At 50.2% G+C, this 16,048-nt stretch overlaps 1 protein-coding gene across 2 annotated transcripts in view; it reads left to right on the top strand.

The window, feature by feature from the left end:
• Nucleotides 1-16,048, top strand: part of MICU1 (mitochondrial calcium uptake 1) — a 672,580-nt gene that overhangs the window by 552,214 nt on the left and 104,318 nt on the right. The gene's annotated exons all lie outside the window — the stretch shown is intronic.

The following is a 16,048-nucleotide window of genomic DNA, read 5'->3' as shown; positions in this document are numbered from 1 at the left end:
CCTGCTTCTCTTAGTTTTGATCCAATTAAAATCCCCATTTCCATATGGGGGAATGGGGAAACCTGAGGAATAACTGAAAGAAAAAATGAAATTAATTTTATAAAGCGTGCACATATCCGAGTGTGTTGTAGTGCTAAAGAAAAGAGAAAAAAGAAAGAGAGGGCAAAAAACAGAACACTGATAAGTCGATAGGACCGAACCTGGTACATGCGGCAGCCTATTCCTCTACTTTCATGAACAGCCATGTTTTCAGCTGCTTCCTAAATTGCATTAGAGAGGCTTGACCTCGCAACGAGAGAGGGAGTAGGTTCCACCCTTTACCTGCACATACAGAGAAAGCCCGACTCCTCCCCCCACCGCACCCCCCCCCCCCCCCTTTTTCTTGCTTTGTTAGATTTAGAAGTGTTAAAGCGTAAAGAGCTGGCCGGATCTAAGGTTTCTACTTGGCATATAGCAAGAGAAGCGATCTTGTAGGTACTTTGGGCTGGTCCGATGAAGGGCCTTGTGATCAATGCACATGGCCTTGAAAATAATCCTTTTTCATACTGGGAGCCAGTGAAGCTTTTGCAGCGATTCAGACACACCGCTACGTTTTCAGAATTTTTAGAAGTACTCTTGCTGCTTTATTTAGCACAGCCTGCAGCTTCCTTATCGCACGCTTCTGTGAACCCAGATACAAAGCATTGGAGTAATCTAGCTTAGAGAAAATGGAGCTGATATAACTGTCTTCTGAAGGTCATGGGGGATAAATGGGAAGATTTTTTTTCCGCATCTTCAACACAAACAAAAGATGAGTTGATAGAAAGTATTTGTTCCGCAAAAGATAATTCGGTGTCAAATATGACTCATAAATTTCAAACTTTCTGGACTGGAGTAGGTAACGTGCCTAGGCGCAATGGCCACTGTGAATCGTTGAAGAAAGGTTTCCTTTCCAAAAAGCAGCTCTTCCGTTTTGTCTGTATTCAATTTCAGATAATTATTCTGCATCCATAATACCACTTGGGACATGCAGTTACAGAAATTTCTAGCCTCTTTATCTACGTCCGATGAGATAGAAACCACTTTCTGTGTATCATCCGAGCAGGAGAACAGATCTAGTCCTTGACTTTGAATACGTTTGATGAGGAGGCTAACATCTACATTAAACAGCTTGGGACTGAGGGAGGACCCCTGAGGAACACCACAAGGCACAGAGAAGGGTGATGAACTCACTTCCCCCAACGCCACTCGTTACTGCCTATTGCTCAAGATTGAGCGAAACAAAGTCAGAGCCGAGTTTTTAAACCCAAGCTAATGGAGACGGTTTACGAGGAGTGAATGGTGAACCATGTTGAAAGCGGCAGAGAGATCTAATAAGATCAGTGCTGCTTTTCCACCCCTATCGAATACCTTTCTGACTTCCTCTGAGGCTGCTACCACGGCAAATTCAGTACAGTGATTTGCTCTAAAGCCATACTGTGAGGGATTGAGCAAAGAATTAGCATCCAAAAACTCAAGACCGCCTCATTCAGTGCTTTCCCATGAATTTTGGCTTGGAAAGGTAGACGGAATATAGGCCAATAACTTACCATCTTCATTGGGTCCAAGGAAGCTTTCTTTATCAGTAGCAGCATGGAAGCCTTTTTCCATATGTTTGGAAATTGCCCTGGGAGCAATAGCTCAGTTGAAATGTCCATAAGCGGGCCAGAAACCACATTGGCAATTTATTTGAGAACCATTGGTGGACAGGGATCTGATTTAATGTGATAAATGAGCTTTATAACTTTCTCCTTAGTAAAGTGGAAAAAACACTAAATTGAGTAGGTTCAGGAGAGGTGACAGTATCTTGCGAGTCAGATTCCTGCATGTGCATTGGAAATCATCTGCGCTTAGTGAGTTAAGGGAAGTCGAACATTTTTGATAGATAGAATTGACTTTAGACTGGAAAAAGATTGCCAGCTTATTGCAAAATGCCTCATCAGTACTACTAGAGCACTATGTGTTCGATTTAGACAAGGATTTATTTGTTTTTAAAAGTTCTCTACTTGAGTGTTTTGCTGTGCTTATGATTTCACACAAAAAATAATTGTAGATATTTTTAATAGGCCCTTGAATTGCCTCAGTAATACTTTATATTTAGCCCTTTCGTGTGTACAATATTCTTTTCTCCATCAACGCCCTTGCATCTGGCATTTCCCTTGGACGGCCTTAAGCTCCAATGAAAACCAGGGAGCAGCCGGGCACTTCCTATAGATTTTTACTGTCTTTTCTGGCACAAATGTTAGTGCAGCTGAGTTTAGCCACTGAGTACAAGTCACCGCCGCATTATTTGGGTTGCCATAATAGATAGGTATTGGAAAGTATGTCCCTCAGTTCTTCAACATTCAACTTTTTCCAGGGCCTGTAGTTTGTGCTTCTAAGTTTGTTGCCATCAGTAGCATTACAAGAGGAAAACCCAAGTGTAAAGAAAATGGCCTTATGATCCAACCATACTACTGGCAGAACCTTCTCAATTTTTTACTCCAGATTATTAGTGAATATAAAGTCCATAGTATGGTTGGCAAGGCGGGTTGACTATGTTATCAGCTGTGGGGGATGTGGCTGGGCTGAACATTCATGGATGGCAGAAGGAATGTGCTTTGTCATTCTATTGTCTTAGTACCACCTGGATGGGGGAGCTCAGAGCTATATTGTATTTTGCTTCTCTGAACAGTGTATGGTTACTGTTAAGGTTATTGTATACTTGAGTCAAATGGCTATAAAATATACCATAAAAATATTCCTATTTCACACCTTGCAACAAAGTAAATGTGCTTCACTTTTGCCCTCCTAACTCTCAAATATGTACAGTTCATTTACAGGTGTTTACATTTTGTGGTGTGTTAAAAAAAAAATAATACACCCCACAGCCCCTCCTTCTACACACTCTCCACCCAAGAAAGACCACCACACAAACCACCCTGTTTTTCCTTCTCAGCTGCAAAGTGAGAGGAGCTTGCAAACCCCATGTAAAAATACAAGCAGCGGTCTGCCAGACTGAAGCACAGCAAGTGTGACAAGATAAATACAATATTCAATCAATCAATCAAGGCATTTATAGAGCGCACTACTCACCCGGAGGGTCCCAAGGTGCTTGGGGGGGGTGGGGGGGGGGGGGGGTACCGCTACTGCTCGAACAGCCAGGTCTTGAGCTTCTTCCTGAAGGAGAGGTGGTCTTGGGTCAGGCGAAGGTCGGGAGGGAGGGTGTTCCAGGTCTTGGCGGCCAGGTAGGAGAAGGACCTTCCTCCTGTTCTCGCTCTTCGGATGCGGGGGACGGCGGAGAGGGCGTGGTTGGTCCATCGGAGGTGGCGTTTGGGAGCGTAGAAGTTGAGGCGGTTGTTGAGGTAGCTCGGGCCTTGGTCGTGTAGGGCTTTGTGTGTGTGGGTGAGGAGGCGGAAGGTGATTCTCTTGTTGACCGGGAGCCAGTGCAGGTCTCTCAGATGTCCGGAGATATGGCTGCGTCGGGGGATGTCGAGGATGAGTCTGGCTGAGGCGCTCTGGATCCGCTGGAGTCTCTTCTGGAGCTTGGCGGTGGTTCCGGCGTAGAGGGCGTTGCCGTAGTCCAGTCGGCTGGTGACGAGGGCCTGGGTGACCGTCTTCCTGGTCTCAGTGGGGATCCATCGGAAGATCTTCCGTAGCATGCGCAGGATGTTGAAACAGGAGGCGGAGACGGCGTTGACTTGTCTGGTCATGGAGAGGGAGGAGTCCAGGATGAAGCCCAGGTTGCGTGCGTGGTCTGTCGGGTTGGGTGCGGTGCCCAGGGCGGGGGGCCACCAGGAGTCGTCCCAGGCGGAGGGCGAGGAGCCCAGGATGAGGACTTCCGTCTTGTCTGAGTTCAGTTTCAGGCGGCTGGTCGTCATCCACTCGGCTAAGTCTTTCATCCCTTCGTGGAGGTTGGTTCTGGCGGCGGCGGGGTCGTTGGTCAGGGAGAGGATCAGCTGGGTGTCATCGGCATAGGAGATGATGTTGAGGTTGTGTTGCCGTGCGATGGCCGCAAGGGGGCTCATGTAGACGTTGAAGAGGGTGGGGCTGAGCGAGGAGCCCTGAGGAACGCCGCAGATGACTTCCGTGGCTGCAGATCTGAACGGTGGTAGGCGGACTCTGAGTCCTTCCAGCGAGGAAGGAGATGTTCCACTCCAGTGCCTTCTCCTGGATTCCGATGTTGCTGAGGCGCTGCACTAGGGTGCGGTGGCAGACAGTGTTGAACGCCGCGGAGAGGTCTAGGAGGATGAGGGCCGCTGTTTCACCTTTGTCCAGCAGGGCTCGGATGTCATCGGTGGCAGCGATGAGGGCGGTCTCGGTGCTGTGGTTGGCTCGGAAGCCAGACTGTGAGGGGTCGAGGGATCCATTTGTTTCGAGGAAGGCGACCAGCTGCTTGTTGACGGTCTTCTCGATGACTTTGGCTGGGAACGGGAGGAGCGAGATGGGGCGGTAATTTTTGAGTTTGGTGGGGTCCGCTGTTGTTTTTTTTAGTAGAGCACTGAGTTTGGCGTGCTTCCAGCTCTCAGGGAAGGTGGCGGTGTCGAAGGAGGTGTTGATGATGTCCCGCAGGTGGGGTGCGATGACGGCGTCGGCCTTGTTGAAGACGTGGTGGGGGCAAGGGTCGGTCGGAGATCCGGAGTGGATAGAGTTCATCGTGCAGATGGTGTCTTCTGTGTTGATCTGGGTCCAGGAGCTGAGGGTGGTGGTGGGGGCGTTGGTGCGGTCGTGGGGAGCGTTGTTTGTGGGCTGAAGCTGTTGTGTATGTCAGCGATCTTGTGGAAGTAGGAGGCGAGGGAGTTGCAGAGGTCTTGCGACGGGGTGATGTTGTTGTTTCCGGCGTTGGGGTTGGAGAGCTCTTTCACGATGTTAAAGAGTTCCTTGCAGTTGTGTGCGTTGTTGTCCAGCCGGTCCTTGAATGCTGTTTTCTTGGTGGCGCGGATCAGTTGATGGTGCTTCCTGGTGGCGAGCTTGAGGGTGGTCATGTTGTCCGGTGTTGGCTCCCTTCTCCAGGCTTTCTCGAGGGCTCGGCAGTTCTTCTTGGAGCTCTTGAGTTCGTCGGTGAACCATGGGGCCTTCTTGCTGCCGGGTCTGCTAGGCGGGGTCCTCAGTGGGGCGAGGTCGTCTGCGCAGTTGCTGATCCACTTCGTGAGGTTGTCGGCGGCCTGGCTGGGGTTCGCTGAGCTGGCGGGAGGGTGCTGGCTCAAGGAAGTCATGTTATTTATTGTTTGGACTTTCGCGACTCACCCAAAATGCTTAAAGCTAAATATACTGTTAGAGCTAAATATACTGTTATCAACTATGAGGTAACCCTGTGTTTCGCGAAACCTGGGCAACAAATAATCCTCAAAAAAATGGTTTTGTCTGAGTAACTATATACACATTGAAAGAGTAATTAATTGATTAATGCACACAACCACAGGAGAAGAAAAATGAATACAAGAACAGCAATTTATGACTTAAACCCATTCAATAATACACAGCAATGTAAAATTCGAAGAGAAGCGTGCTCTGTAATGAATTCAAAAGAGCTAAATATTAACAGAATTTTTGACAATTTGGTATTAAATTGTGATGCTCCGCTTGTTACATGTGCACTCCTCACCAGCATTTAGCTATTACCTGTGTAGAAAAAATAAACACAGTGTTCTAGGCCGACATTGTTTCCGCCATTGTGTTTTGTGCCCGTTTGTATCATGGAGGGCACAACAAGAATTAATCAATTTACCAATCTCAGAAGGGTGACTGAGGTGTGTACTGGCTGAGGTGTGTAATTGTGTAACCAAAGGATTCTCCTTATGCACATTCACAAGATACTACGCTTGAGAAATTCATAGGTAAAGTCAAACGATAATATCGAATGTCGTACGATATTTGTGTTGTCTTATTCCAAGTTGAGAGTAACGCCCTTAGCTTTTACCTATGGTTTAGATAAGGGCCACAGTCTCGGGGTGAATAATTTCTACAAGATAAAACCTGAATAGAGAGGATATGTAAGAGGTAAGTTGGTAACTTAACCATTACTCTCAACCCCGTTATCATGCCTGAAAGATGTCTAGAACATAGCAATGAGAGACCGAGTTGAGTGTTCTCACTGCTTGAGTCGTTCGGTAATCCAGTCTGTAAGTCCTGGCTTGCCAAATCGACATAATTAGTAAATGGCTAAATTGGTTCTTTTTTATGGATACTTAATGACATAATTAGTAAATGGCTAAATTAGTTCTTTTTTATGGATACTTAATGTGATTTTCTGAAAGAGTGTGATGTTGACAGTATAATGTGTAGCTTTAATAGTAAGCTCCTTGCACTGTCTCCAGTCGACTCGAGGGTGAAATTCAAGATGTTGACCATCGCTCATAGGGCTCTTCACGGGCTTGGTCCCATCTATACGCAGAGGAGATTTGCTTTTTACACACCAGGAAGACAGCTGCGCTCGTCCGCGCAGCGGTTGTTACAGGCCCCCAGGTTTAACCACCAAAGACTGGGTGGTGGTTTGTTTGTGCGGAAAGCCAGTCTGGCCTGGAACACGCTTCCTTGGGCGCTCAAGTGTATCCAGGACCCCCTGCTTTTTAAGATAAAATTTAAAACGTTGCTTTTCTAGAGGTTGTTCTGTGCCCTTTCTGTTTTTTTCCTTTTGTTAGCGCCGGAATTATTTTGAGTAGCCGTGCGCTTTATAAATCTAATATAACATAACATAAGCTAAACTTTTTTGAAGTGGGGCAGATAAGAGGTCGAAAAGCCTGAAAAGAGCCAGTCGCCAGAGGCTTTACTGTGGCAGCAGAAGTGAGCCCCTGTGATATCACCATATTCCATGGGACTACATTATCCAAAAGCAGATGAACCAACTCATCAATGTCGTTTCTGGCCCAAAAGAGGCCAAAGACTCGTGCTGAATGGGTCTCACAGGGTCAAAGCCCCGCCCAAGTAAGGGCGGGCCCGCCTGTAGCCCTGAATAGAATGGACCATGCCATGCCTTGGGTCCAGCTCTTTAATATGTACTTTATTTCCTAGATCCCTTGATTTTCTTTGCTTAACATGGGAAAAGGAAGGCTCAGTCCATACTGCCTCAAAAACAGCCAGAAAGAGTGAGTGGATTTCAATGTTAAGTGAGTTTTTTTGAAACATGTAGTTGAGGCTGTTGAGGGGAATGTTCAGACCAAAATGCTCAATGTCACTCAAGTACTTAGTGGTAGAATAGATATCCTTCGTCCGATTTCCTCATGGAAAGTTTGGTGGCCAATATCAAAGTTCGATGATCTCCCCTTTAAAAACAATAATAATTTTACAAAAACCTTGAAGGACTCTCTGCTATTAAATCCATGTCCTCCAGTGATACGCACACTTCCTGGTACAAGATGATGATAGAGTAGGGTGATGGGGAGAACAGATAGAGCCTGATTATAAGTGGGAGAAGAGAATATCCGCACACCTGCTTCTAAGAGGGTAAAAAAAAACCTTACATGAAAACCCATGCTGAAAGTCAGGGAACCACAACTGGATTTTTTTGTGAGATATCTGTACCTACGAGAAAGTGAGCGACCACTGTGATATGGAAATGTGTATCATGCTAGACACTCCTTGTGTGCTACGTGCTGTAACTATTATCTTTTTTTTTATTTTTTTGGTCCTCATCTCACCTATCAAGCCTCTGCGGGTCTTATGAAGCTGCCTTCGTGTTCTGTGGCACCCACGGCTTACCGCATTCGCTTGGGTCGTCAGACCGGCCCCTTGGTTTTTTTTGTGAGGGAGCCTGATGTAATCATAATACCAATTATATTAATCTTAAATGTTGGCCCCATCTCACGAAAGGGTGCCAGATGTTTATTGGCTTATCTTCTGTGCCCTCGTAGTCTAGATGAGCCATGGAGAATGAAGCTTTAAGCCAATCTTCCCTTTGTGGGGGTAGGGGGTCTTTCCACCTCCTGCAGACTTCCCTTCTGGCCAACAATATCAGATAAATTAATAGACCTCTGTCCTTCTGAGAGAGGGTCTGACTAAGACAGCCATCATCTCCAAAAAACACTAATGACATGTTAATCTCTATGATGGTGTTAAAGATATCTCGAATATTGTCATCCACCTCAGTCCCAAATTTTTCGAGTGTTGGACACTCAAAAAAAATATGTAGGTCATTAGCAAGGGGAAGTGAGCATCTAGGGCATTTTGGGGCTGGCTCTGGGGCAAACTTGGCAATTTTAGCTGGAGTATAATAAAGCCTGTTAATGACAAAAAATGTTTTTTTTTTTTTAGACAAGCGGGCTTGACATATTTATACAAAATCTTTAGAGAGGGCTCATACAAGGACTCTATTGATGGCCCAAGGGGGGTTCCCATCCATACTGCAGCTAGAGGGGGGTCTCGTGATCCGCAGTTCCCAACAAGTTGTTATACCATATAGAGATTTCCTTCTTAATTGGGAGGATAGATTGCCACAACCCTTCAATTTCTCTATTTCTACTGACCTCCCTCTTTTCTGCATCGTACCAGGATACTAACTGTAGATATTTGAATCTAGAGACCCGTGGCCCGATCTTTGCCCTCAGGTACTCCCATGGATGTAACCCCCCGGAGTCTACAAGTTCCGCCCAGCTGGTGATGCCTGCCCTTCTTATGGGCAACGCCAAACTGTCCATTAGGCAGCCCGGTGTTCCTGGTGTATCCCAGACAGGTGCACTATCTGAATAGTATCCCATGCCCCAGCTACATCTGAGCCTATACCATAGCTCCAAGGCCGCCTTCAGAACCTTCAGGCGTACCCGCTTAAAGAATTTTGGTGACCCAAACTTATATAGAAAAGCCTCACCATCACCTCCTCCCTCTGCTCTTGCCATTTCTCCCAGCAGCCTGCCCCAAGCAGACTCCCCTGGTTACACAAGTAGCATTCGTACTCAACTCACTAAGCGCAGATGATTTCCTTTCTTTAATCTGCGCCTAAGTTTTTTCCACGCAAGACGAACCCCTTTGTCTCCCCAGACAAAGCTCCCAATCTTACTCTGTACCTTACTTAAACTTTTTTTCGCGAATGTTAATGGGATGGAAGAAAAAAGGTAAGACAGCTTGGGGAGAATGGCCATCTTTACCAAGTTGGTTTTTCCGTAAATAGTTAAGGGAAGGTTCCTCCATCTACTAAAGAGGCCGTCTATTTCCTTTATGACCCTGTTAAGATTAAGCTCAGGTATCTTCTCCAAGTCCTTTACTATGTAGATCCCCAGATATCTCAACTCAGCACTAACTCTCCCCGACCACTCCAGATTCCAACACATCACCTCTGTCTTGGTTTTGTTGACTAAATACCCAGATAGGGACCCAAACTCACACATAAGCACCTCCACCCTTGGTATCACTACCTCTGGGTCACTTGTGTACAGCATTAGGTCATCGGCGTAGAGAGCTATTTTGGAACTGTATTGTTCGGATCTGAAAGGATAGATTTATTCATCCAGTCTCAATGCCTGTGTCAATGGTTCCATGCATATATTAAATAAGATGGGCGAGATCGGGCACCCCTGCCTGATTCCTCTCTGGATGTTAAAACTCGGTGTAAGAAACACATTTATCTGAAAAAAACAGGTTAGTATTAGATTCCTTACCTTAGAATATCCCCAGGCGTCAGTCTGGATCCGGAAACTTTTGCGTAGCAGTACCCCTGCGCGTCGGTAGGCGTCGTCTGCAGGCGTCCCCTGCGGCTCCGCGTCCGTCGTTGGCGTCGTGCGTCGTGATGACGTCGCTGGAGTATATAGGCGCCGCCTCCGCGCGCTGACGTCAGTTCTTCTTTTTTCCGCGCCAGTTAGCGCAGATCCGAGGAGAGCAGTACTCCGGTCTTTGACCAAAGTTTTTTGATCTTTTGATAATCTTCTTACGGTGCCGGTAGGATGCCCGGTTTTAAGAAAAGTGATGACTGTGACCGCACGATGTCGGTCACGGACCATCACCGACTCTGCCTCCGGTGCCTGGGCCCCGACCACGACGTGGACTCCTGTGTCGATTGCAGGGCCTTGACGAGTAAAGCTAGGCGGGAGCGGTCCCGCAAGCTACTCAAGCTGCGGGTGTCGGCCCCGCGTCGAGAGAGGTCCCGGTCCGGCCGGAGGTCGAGGGAGCGGTCGAGGGAGCGGTCGCGGAGCCGCCACGAACGCTCCGGAAGTCGTCACCATTCATCTGGTTCCTCAGGTAGGAAACACAAGAAGTCGGGGCGTCGTCATCGTACCCCCGACTCCCCCCGACGCTCACGCGATGCGGCCGGGGGTTCGGGTGGCCCCACCCCCGCGGCTCCGCATGAGCCGCCGGCGCGGCCTGGGCAAGGCGCGACGCCCGAGGAGATAGAAGAGTTCCTCATGGCCATGAGGAAGCTAGCTCCCCCGACGGGGCCTTCGGCGCCTTCGGGCCCTGTGGCCCCGTCCGAGGGCCCTAGCGGGTCGGGTGCTCCTGCCTCGACGCCGCCGGGTGCTCCGGCCCAGTGCCGCCGACGGCTCCGGTCCCGGCGCCGCAGGGGCCTTCAGGATCGACGCCGGCTGGCCAACCGACCTCCCCGGCGCCGCTTCCATCGGGGCTACCCCCGACGCAGTCCCCGCGCGACGCCGCCCCCATACCCTCTCCGGTTCCGGTCCCGGAGCCGAACCGGCGTCGCCCGACGCCGAGTCCGACGGCGATGGGGTCTGTGAACCCCGAGGAGCTGGCCTACCTTGTTGACCCCGAATATGATGAGGAGGTAGATTACGGAGAGGAGTGGGAGGGGTCTGAGGACCCTCTGACACGTGAGTGTCAGTACAATGTGGACTGGACAGGTGACTTGGGTGACGCCAGTGGTCTAGATGACTCCCCTAACCCTGGCTTTGTCTCGCCTCCTACCGTGGCTACGGAGGAGGGGGCTGCTTATTCAGTGGTGTTGAAGAGGGCTGCCAAGGCCTTGAACCTTGAGCTCCCCGTCGCGGCCGTGAGGACTAACATCCTCACTGAGGTCCTCAAACCGCAGTCATGCTCACAGGAGCCACTGCTGCCGTTCAACGAGGCCTTGTCTGACGTTCTTTTGGGCACGTGGTCCAGGCCCGCTTCAGGTTCGCCTGTTGATAGGAACGTGGCCAGACGCCCCCGTCCGTGAACGGATGACCCCAAGTTCCTGTCCACCTGTTAGACCTGACATCCTTGGCGTGGTTTTCCCCCATCTTTTTGCCTCTGACTCATGTATTTTTGATGCTGTGCTGGATTTCGTTTTTGCTGGTTTAGATGCTTTGGACACTCTGCCACTGCTGATCAGTGCCAGAGTGTAAGGGCTCCCTCTGTAAATTGTCATATTGATTGGGTATACCTGATTGGCATATTTGTTTCACCATGAAGTCCCTAGTAAAGTGCACTGTGTGTGCCAGGGCCGGTGATGACAGATGCTACTAGTGGGCCTGCAGCGCAGATTGCGCCACCCACATGAGTAGCCCTAAAATGGTGTCTCAGGCCTGCCAGCGAAGGGCCTGTGTGCAGTCAGTGGACTGCCATGTCCGCCTAGCCAGTGTCCCTACTGGCTGGGCCTAACCCTTCCCTGTCTGTGCACATCAGTCACCCCTATGGAAGGCTCAAGGTACCCCCCTGGGCAGGGTGCAGTGCATGGGTAAGTTAGAGCATGTACTAGTGCAGGTAACATGCTCTGGTAGTGAGCAGCAGCCATTATGTGTGCTCACTGCTGTAAGGCTATCTTGCTCCATAGAGTAACATGGGGGAGGCTGGTACCATTGGATCCCAGCCTATCTTCCCATAGGAACAAGAGGGGGCATAAGTGAATAATATCCCTGAACTCAGAATTTAATAACACATCTTTTAGTAAAGGTTGTTTTTAAATTCTGTGTTTGAGAATAGTACTTTTAGAAAGTGGCTGTTCTCTTGTCTAAACCTTTCTGCGTGCCTGGGACTGTTTGTGGATTGACTGTCTGGGTTGAGGATGACGGGGTCTGCAGAGCCCCCAGGGGGTTATCTGAGCAAGCCCCGTGGATGAAAGGCAGCATCTGCTGCCAGGGAAGTGGGAGGAGATAGCATCTGATAGTGAAGGGCTGTGCCTGCCTAACCACAAAGCTGGCTCCACCTCCTGCTGGGCGACTGTCACCTCTGTCCCTGATACTGGGAGGATGAAGGAAGCCAGGAAACCCCCAGACCCCCAGCAACACCCAGAACTGGTTTGGACCGGGCTCAGGGCCCCCTTTGCCCAAAGACTTAATAAGACTTCAAAGGACTTCAAAGACTTTTTGGGGTATAAGAGAAGGACCCCTGACAACAGATTTTTAGATTCTACAATCAAGAGGCACCTCTGCCAGAAGGACTGCTGCAGGAGCTGATGGAAGATTGCCTTGCTGTGTGCTTTAAGGGCTAACCTATCCTGCTATCCAACTGAAGGAGAGGAGAAGAAAGGGACTTTGCTGTGAGCTGTGACCCTGCCTGCTTGAAACTGCTAAGACTTTGCTGGGTGCTGTGTCTGCAACCTGAATCTCCAAGGGCCTGAGAAGAGCTGGCTCCCTGTCTGCAACCCAGGAACATAAAGGTTGCCCAAGGATAACAAGACTCTGCTGTACCCCCTGAAGCTGCTGTGTGGCAAGGAGATCGCGAAATTGCTGTGTGCAGGGAAACTCGGGGACTGCTGGACTAAGCCCTGCTGATTGCCCCGTGTAGCGCGCTGGCTGCTCTCTGTTCTGCTTGAGAGCGCCGCGCTGACTGCTAACTGCTGTATCTCGAGATCGACGTGTTCATCGACACGTGCTTGTGGGGGCCAGAGGGTTCTGAAGCTTTCCAGCGTGGCGCGGGTTAATTCCGCTTGACCCTCCTCGGCATCGCCCCGGGCCCTGAAATCACCCTCGAGGGTCTGCTCGCAGCCACGAAGGGGCCGCGCTGTGGTTGGCTGCCGCCGGAGGCTGAGTGAGAAACGCCGCGACCGGATTGGTCGATTTCCCCAGAGCAGGTGGTGACGTCACGGGAGGCTCGGCAGAAGCGCCGCGACCGGATTGGCTGATTCCCCCTGAGTGATGGTGTCGTCACGGGAGGCTCTGCTGAAGCGCCGCAACAGGATTGGTTCCCGTCGTCAAGGTCCTCATCTGCCTGCATAATCACCGCCGGGACCGGGGAAGACTCACCCGACCTCGCCGAGGGAATTGTAAGAGTGCTCGAGCCCCCGGCCTGCCGTCTCTGCTCCTCGCCGCCCCCGAGAGACTGGGAGCGGGCGGAGAGCCTGCTGAGACAGGCCGAGCGCGAGTGAGCGCTGGCAAGGGAGGCTCGCCTGAGGCAGAAAGAAGTGCCGTGGGAGGGAAAAGGAGTCCCCCCAGCCTTCGGGTGAGACGCGCTGCAGCGCTTGGCATTCCTGGCATAAGTGGCTCCGGACTGGGCTCGAAGGTACTGGTATCCCGAGCTACTCAGCATGTCAGTCGGTCCCCCGATCCGCCTGCCCCTTCAGGAGGACCTTCTGTCGCAGCAGCAGGGGACGGTGCTCCACCCGAACCTGTCCAGCCTCCACCTCCATGCGTGGAGATTGAGCGGCGACAGTTGAGGCCATTTGACTTGCCTCCTGAAGTCTGTGATGTGATTCTGGCAGCCAGGCGTTCCTCCACAAAGTCGGTATACGCCTGTCGGTGGAACAAGTTTGTGGCATGGTGCACAGCAAAGGCTGTGGATCCTCTCTCTGCCCCTCTTTCTGAGGTTCTCCTCTTCCTTCTTTCTCTTGCCCAGCAGGGCTCTGCTCTGGGCACTATCAAGGGCTACCTTTCTGCCCTTTCGGCCTTTCTGAGGCTGCCTGATCAACCTTCTTTGTTCAAGTCCCCCATTGTAACAAGGTTCTTGAAGGGCATCACACACATGTATCCACCTGTTCCGTTTGTGATGCCTCAGTGGGACTTGAACCTGGTTCTAACCTTCTTGATGTGTGCTCCCTTTGAGCCACTTCATTCCTGTCCTCTCCGTCTCCTCACTTTAAAGACGGCTTTCCTGGTTGCCATCACCTCTGCCAGGAGAGTGAGTGAGCTCCAGGCTCTTTCTGTCAAACCTCCTTTCTTGTCCAGTCATCCCGACAAGGTGGTTTTACGAACTAGACCTTCTTTCCTGCCCAAAGTAGTCTCTGCTTTCCACATCGGGCAGGCCATCACCTTACCCTCCTTCTTCCCACCTCCGCATCCTTCAAAGGATGAAGAGCGGCTCTATCGTCTGGACCCAAAACGCGCGCTTTCATTTTATATGGATCGCACACGCCAGTTCCGGGTGGATGACCAACTGTTTGTTGGCTACTTGGGTGCGAAGAAAGGACGGGCGGTACATAAACGGACCATCTCTCGGTGGGTCGTTCTGTGCATCAAAGCGTGCTACTCTTTGGCTCGGAAGGAGCCTCCTGTTGGGCTGAGGGCCCATTCCACTCGGGCCACGGCGGCTACTACTGCCCTGGGCCGGGGAGTCCCCTTGCAGGACATTTGCCAGGCGGCTACGTGGGCCTCGCTGCACACTTTTGCGAGGCACTACTGCCTGGACAGTAAAGTCCGGAGGGATGGCTTCTATGGCCGTTCTGTCCTCCAGGACTTTCTGGTGTAAGATGGTATTGGTTCGCAGACCCGCCACCGGGGTTGGTATTGCTGGGGTATCTATTCTAAGGTAAGGAATCTAATACTAACCTGTTTCTTTCAGATGAAACAGTAGTTAGTATTAAGATTCCTTACCGCCCCAACCATCCTCCCCGTTCTGCGAACTGATACCTAGAGTTAGGGACATCCCTTTCAGGGCCCTAGTTTAAAAAATGGCACCAGTGTTGGTTCTCACATGGCTCTGCGTGTTCTGGTGCGGAAAAGCTGTGTGCAAAGAACTGACGTCAGCGCGCGGAGGCGGCGTCTATATACTCCAGCGACGTCATCACGGCGCACGACGCCAACGACGGACGCGGAGCCACAGGGGACGCCTGCAGACGACGCCTACCGACGCGCAGGGGTACTTCTACGCAAAAGTTTCCGGATCCAAACTGACGCCTGGGGATATTCTAAGGTAAGGAATCTAATACTAACTACTGTTTCTTACAGATATATCGTTACCGAAGGTAAGTAACTTGTTCAGCAGGATTCGGGCAGAGGCACCCTGATAGCAGTTCTGCAAGGTTTGAATAAAGATTGAGCCAAACCCCATTGCCTTCAGGAACTCCCAAAGGTACACCCAGCAGACTCTGTCAAAAGCCTTGGCCGTGTCTAAGGCGACAACGGCCAAGGGTTCCGTCCTCTGGATGGCCAGATCTATATTGCCGATCAAGAGCTGTGACTGCTCCTGAATATGTCTCCCTGCGACAAACCCTATCTGATCCGGGTGTATTAACCTCGGGATCAGTTTTGCCAGTCTCCCTGCCAAAATGCCCATAAAGATCTTCTAATCGGCATTCAGCAGGGGGATTGGACGATAGGAGTCTGCCTTTTTCGGGTCCTTGCCGGTTTGTAATATCAGGACTATTGTTGCCTCCTTCCAGGTCTTAGGGACCTTCCCAGTTAGGCTGTAGACTGAATTAAATGTGACCCCCAAGGCATTTATCAACTCCTCTTTGAGGAGTTTATAAATTTTGCTTGGGAGCGAGTCCGAGCCTGCAGCTTTCTTGTTCTTAGATTTTTTAATCTGATCTGCTATCTCCTCTAACGTAAAGGGAGCATCTAAATTGTTCTTACTTTCTTCTGAGAGTACGGGGAGATGTTTATTTCTAAGAAATGACTGGATTGCACTCGGTAGAGGTGACAGGTCCTCTCTATACAGTTCCAAGAAAATGGAGAGGAGACAGGACTGCATATCCTCAATCTTACTTGAGATTTCCCCGCTAGCATTGATGGTAAGTTCTTTTATATCATTTCTAGCGCAATCAGTTCTCGCTTTCCATGCCAAAAGGGTGCCAGCCTTCTCCACATATTCAAAGTTCTGCATCATTCTGGAATTCCACTGCGCCCTACACTTGGGTTCTAGCTTCCCTCTATACTCAGATCTTGCCTCTTCCAGATTCTTCAAGACCTGTGTAAGACGCTCTGAGTCCCTGTTGTTTAAACCGTCTCTTTCTTTCTCCAGGTTACTTATCTTCCCC

Source organism: Lissotriton vulgaris, chromosome 5 (genome assembly GCF_964263255.1).
Source record: "Lissotriton vulgaris chromosome 5, aLisVul1.2, whole genome shotgun sequence".
Lineage (NCBI taxonomy): Eukaryota > Metazoa > Chordata > Amphibia > Caudata > Salamandridae > Lissotriton > Lissotriton vulgaris.
This window is presented reverse-complemented; position numbering and strand designations above follow the sequence as displayed.